Source organism: Larimichthys crocea, unplaced genomic scaffold (assembly GCF_000972845.2).
Source record: "Larimichthys crocea isolate SSNF unplaced genomic scaffold, L_crocea_2.0 scaffold374, whole genome shotgun sequence".
Taxonomy (NCBI): Eukaryota; Metazoa; Chordata; class Actinopteri; family Sciaenidae; genus Larimichthys; species Larimichthys crocea.
In genome coordinates, this window is record NW_020854910.1 from 63,475 (window position 1) to 69,374 (window position 5,900).

Below are 5,900 nucleotides of genomic sequence, written 5' to 3' on the forward strand. Positions count from 1 at the left end.
AAATGTTTTTTTTTTTACACACACACAAACAGGAGGAAATTGGCTGGGCAGCTGTGCTGTTGGGGGCTGCTGCTGCTGTGGCTGGGGAAAAACAAACATCAAGAGAAAACAGGGCTGAATTAATGCAATGTATGATTTAGTTATTCAAAGAAATTGATTATGGACAGATTGTATATTTGCTATTTATTTTCATTCACTCCCCTTAAGGCCAGCAATCGTTTTTCAGACCTTTATTTTGGCCGCTTCCTCCTTCCTCTCCCTTCTGCAGCCGGGGTTTTGGCGCTGGGGGTGGGAGTGAGGGACCCTCTGGGTCCTCCAATCAGGTGCTATGCCATCGGGGTGAGGGTTGTGGCCCTCAGGTAGCCAGGGGCGGCAATGGCCGCGGCCTTTTTGGCCTTGGCAAGCTCCGCCTGAATGCGCTGGACTGTGATGTCCGTATGGGCTTTTAGGTGTTTTGCCACATGCAGGACACGGGGAGTGCAGCCAGCGATGGGGCAGGGTCCCGGGGGATCACGGTTCGCCCCGTGGCCATAGAATTCAAAATGGCCCTTTCTCTAGGGTTTCGCACCATGTGGGTTTCACGAATGTGCTTTGCAACCATCTGCAAAGCCTTGCCACAGATGGGGCACACTCCGTCTGCTTTGTTTCGTCATCTTTGAAATTAAAGAAAGAAAACTAGGTCCACTGAACAGGAAACTGTCTAGCATTACAGATGGTAATTACAGATGAATTTGGCAAAGCTTCGGCAAATACTGCATATTAAAGTCACGTTTTTACTCACACATACTACTGCCTCAAGATGTTACTCGCCCGTAATAACGGTAAAATAGTCCGTCATTCCGACAGTCATAAGTAGTAAGTAAGTAAGTTCAGCCTCAGAAAACATTAAAACAGTTAATAATTACAATATTTTCGGCAAATACTCACTTTCACTTGCTCTCAAAAGCTGTCGGACAACTCTTCAATCTTCTCGGCCGTAGGGGCGGTAGTAAATTGGCCGGACACGGGACTACACACAGGATTGCTCCGGGTTCGCACACATTTATTCCCTGTCAAAAAGTTAGGGATGAAGGCCAACCAGTGAATGGTGATTTGACAAGACCTACAAGCTGTGAATGTGCCAGTACAGCCACATGCTCCCAATGTTCCAAATCCCTACAATATTTTATCACAAGTGCCTGCAGATGCTAAGTTTTTCTCAGTGGTTGATCTCTCAAATGCCTTTTTCAGTGTGCCAGTGACCCTGATAGTCAGTTTTGGTTCGCTTCACCTTTAATGGCAAACCTACACATTCACTCGTTTGTGTTCAAGGTTATTGTGAGAGTCCAACTATTTACAATGCAGTCTCTTAAGGACAGCTTAGCCTTTAGTCCTGACTCCCGGGACAGCATTGTTGCAGTATGTTGATGATTTGATGATTTGTAGCCCCACTAAAGAGCAGTGTGAGGCTGATACAGTGATCTGTTAAGGCATTTGTGCTCATGGGCATAGGCCAGTTGTCTAAACTTCATTTGTACAGCAGGAAGTTGTTTTTCTGGGTATATGACATCAACAGCAGGGTAAATCCTCTCACCCAAACGTGTAGAAGCTATTCAAAAATTGCCCAAACCTCTGACAAAAAAACAACTATGTCCTTTTTGTCTTAGTCGACAGTTTCCTAACCCCCTAATTATGGTAAAGGTCTACAATCTTCAGACCGTTTGCCTGGACTCATGATGCAACACAGGCATTCATTGATTTTGAAGCTTTTATTGCAGTCAACTCCTACATTAGGCCTCCCGACCCACTCAGGCCTTTTACTCGGGATTGATGAAAGAGAATGGTTGTATGACATCAGTTCTTTTGCAGGAACATGGAGGGCGGCTGAGACCAGTGGTCTATTTCTTCTAAGTTAGCCAGTGGCTGCTGGACTGCCCCGCTGCCAGGGCAGTAGCGGCTCCCTTCCTTTTCTGGTTTGTGTGTGGAGTGTGAGTGGTGGAGTTTTTGAAACTGGTTTTCTGTTCGGTGGTTTTCCATCTGTTTTTCGTGCATGATCAGGTCAGGGCTTTTTTGATACTTTCTTGTCGAGTGTCGGTGAGGGCTCCGGTTGTCTCTACCAGGTGTTTTTCGGGAGGAATGGCGTCCACCGAGACGCCACCTCCATCCATCCGGCAGGGAGTGAGGATAGTCCCGCCGTGGCAGAGCGTCAGTGTGGAGGAGGTGTTGTTGGCTGTCGGTGAGCAGGTAGGGCATGATAAACTCTGTTCCGCATCACGGATGAACAAAGCGGTGGTTTTTTTCCTGGAAAGATGAAGCGCATGTTTTTCACAGCTGATAGAGAGCGCTGTGTTTATCAGGGACTTGTTTGGACAGGTGTCCCCCGCTGTCTGTCCCCTCTGTGCGGATCACGTGCCGGTCGTGTGCGTGTTCATACCGAACGAGCTGCTAGAGATGAGCTCCGGAGGTTCGGTAAATTTGCCAGCGGTTTTAAAACGATCAGTTTGGGCTGTAAGGAACCCCAAACTGAAGCACGCGCAGTCTCTGAGGCGCCAGGTGTTCATGTTTCCTGCAATCACCTGCACATGTTTTAGGAGTGAAACATGGTGATGGCTCGTATGGTCTATGCCAGCTCCGGGCACATGAGATGCTTTGAGTGTGGGGACGTGGGCATAAACGGTTTTGCGTGTCCGTACAAACAGCAGGTGGATGGGGCCGGTGTGCGTGGCGGTGGCGGACGTGCCGTCCCGGTGAGCGCGGTGGCGGGCGCTTCGTCCTGCGGGGCGGGCGGTGTCTCGGAGATGGATTGCGGTGTTGTGGCTGCAGAAACTAGGGTGTTAGCTCACATGCTCATGTGACAGGGACAGAAGCAGCTGCTGACTGCACAGACTGTGAGCAGGCTCAGTGAGGCGCAGTGAGTGCAGTCCACAGTCAGCAGGGAATGAGGAGGAAACAGTTCCACAGTGCGCTGTGCAGTGACAGTCTGTGGGGAACAGCCAGGCTTCACATGAGGAGGACTGTCCAGAGCCAGAGTCAGACCACAGTCTCTGTTGGGAACTTCTCTAACAGGAGCTGAACTCTATTCTTTAGAGGAGATCAACCAGTTTCTGGATGAAACGTATAAAAAATCTGTAAAATGAGCGACTACTTCAATGACACTGAGAAGTTTGTGGATCTGTCAGCATACTGAGAGAGGTGTGGTTTGACCTCCTTGATGAGAAGAAACGGTTCCGTCTTAAAAAAGCACATGACATCTTGAGAAAGGCAGCACAGAGTAGACCTGTTAGAGAACCAGGAAGTAAACATCATGCAGTTATCACAGGTGCGCTCTTTTCTTACTGCGCTCTGTCTGTTCCGCTTGTCTGCTTCTCTTTTCTGTCCTCTCCATGCCGAGCCTAAAGGGTCTTTAAAACATCAACGGGGGGAGAGACAGGCACAAGAACGGCTCTAATCTCTGAGGTCTCTGCTCAAAACTGACTTGATGTGCTGTTTTACAAGAAACACACAATACTGCAGCCGACGAGTGGTAGATTGGGGTTTATGGTGGGAGGGTTCAGTCTTCCTCAGCCATGGCACTAATTTCAGCGCAGGAGTACTGTATGTTTAAAGAAACTGCGCAAATGTAACGATCCTATTCTTCGCTGAGATTGTGAAGGGTCGGCTACGATTGTCCAGGCAGAAATAGAGAGTGTATTCTGCTTCAGCCTATACGCCCCAATCAGGGAAGAGGAGAGTGGATTCTTCCAACCTGCTTAAAATGAACTGAAGAATCATCTTCAAGATCAGCTCATCATTGCTGGTGATTTTAACTGTACTTTAGATTTCACTGTAGACAGGACAAGCGAGGAACCCACCCACAGTCAAGTCAGAGCCTATGCAGCACCTTACACATTTGGACTTACTGGGACACATGGAAGTCAAACATCCACAGTCCAGACAGTACACATGGGTCAGATGAAAAAATAACAGAATCAGTGCAGCTAGACTGGACAGGATTTTATATCCAAAGCTCTTAGTTCCAGACTAGTGCAGGGCAACATCAGCCCAGTTGGTTTCACTGCACCACCATTTGGTCAGTGCAGAGCTACTGATTACACAGGCGCGAGGAATCAGGTCTCACTGGTCTTTTAACAACAAACTCCGCGGACAGCCGCTTTTGCAAAACTTTTGAACATTTGGGCAGCAGTGGAAAAATAAGAAACCTGATTTTAGCTCTTTGAAGATATGGGGGAGTGGGTAAAGCACAGATTCGTGTTTTTTTTCATGTTTTCTGCCCGCAGTACACCCCCCATTCCACTGCTAGGATTAAGGCAGCTGTCAGAGACCTAGAAAAACAGTATTAAGATCATTGAGGAATGCACACAGCATACTGATCCCACTGTTGGTGACCTGCTTCGGGAGAAGAGTTGGCCTGAGCTCTTCCTGCAGGAGAGAGTGAAGGGAGCTCTCGTCAGGTCTCGGTTCCTCCATCTAAGCATTGGATGCCCAAGCTCTTTCTTTTTTAATCTGGAGAGGTCTGTGGCACAAAAGAGGCAATTGGTTGCCTTGAACTTCCAGGGCAGAATTACCACCAGTCCTGGGGGAGATGAGGAGCCATGCTATAGACTTCTATACTGACCTGTTTGGGGCGGAGCAGTGTAGTATGGAATGTCGTTGAGGAGCTTCTGGAAAGGGCTTCCACAGCTCGTCCAGAGGAGAGGGCGTGCTTTGGACTGCAGCTGTCTTTGGAGGACACTGACCGAGGCAGTGAATCAGATGACATTGGGGACGGGCACCAGGGATTGACGGCCTCTCCACTGACTTTTATAAACATTTCTGGAGAATTCTTGGACCTGACCTTCATCTTGTGTTGCAGGAGTGCAGGACGGATCCCTTCCTGTTTTCTTGTCGGAGAAGAGAAGAGTTGTGCCAAGAAAGGACAATCTGGCCTTACTTAAGAATGGGAGGCCAGTTTTCCCTACTCTGCACAGACGACAAGATTATTTCAAGATTTTTCAAACAGACTCAAGGACATCTTGAAATAATTGTGGCCATGACCAAACTTACTGTGTTCCGGACAGGCCATTGGGACAACATCTTTCTTGAGCGAAATGTAATTGAAAGTCTTAAATGGTAAGATGACTTTGGTATTGTTTTTTGGCCGCGAAAGCTTTTGACAGGGTGGATCACTTATTTGTTTCTTGCCACTTCGGTTTTGCTTTTGGTAATGGTGATTGGGTTCGTGGACTGGGTTAGTTTGTTGTATAAGGGTGCACAATGTTGGTTAAGATGGGAGGGCTGTGAGTGGGCCAATCTCTGTACAGAGGGATAAGGAGGGGTGCCCAATTTCTGGCAGCTGTACAGCCTCGTATTGAGCCCTTGCTGTGCAAACAGGAGTCGTCTCGGTGGTCTCTCCACTGCCTGCATCCCCCCGCCGGACCGTCCACCTACTGTCTCTGCTTATGCAGATGAATGTCAATGTTTTTGTTTCGAATCAGGGGGACGTGAAACATTTGCAGGAGATCGAGTCACTTACGAAAGGGCCTCCTCTGCCGGGTAAACTGGGGTCAAAAAAGTGCGGCATTGTTAGTGGGGGCAGTGGAGGGCGGAAACACTATCCCTAGTCTGCCTGGAGTCTTACAGTGGGGAAAGGAAGGCTTTGAGAGTGTTGGGAGTGTTTTGGGGGACTGAGGGCTTTCAAGCTAAGAACTGGGCGGGTGAGGGAGGAGAAAGTGTGGCCCGTTGTCTAATGGTAATAGGTGTTGCTACCGCCAGTTGTCATATAGGGGAATGTGTTCTGGTTGCCAATAATCTGGTCGCCTCAACTCTTTGGCATAGCCATCACAGCTCTAACCCAACCAAGAGGGCCTAGTGGAAGACAGTCAAAGAGCCATACTGGATTTTTTCTGGTCTGGGAAGAGCCCGGCTGCTGAAGGAAAGCTTGG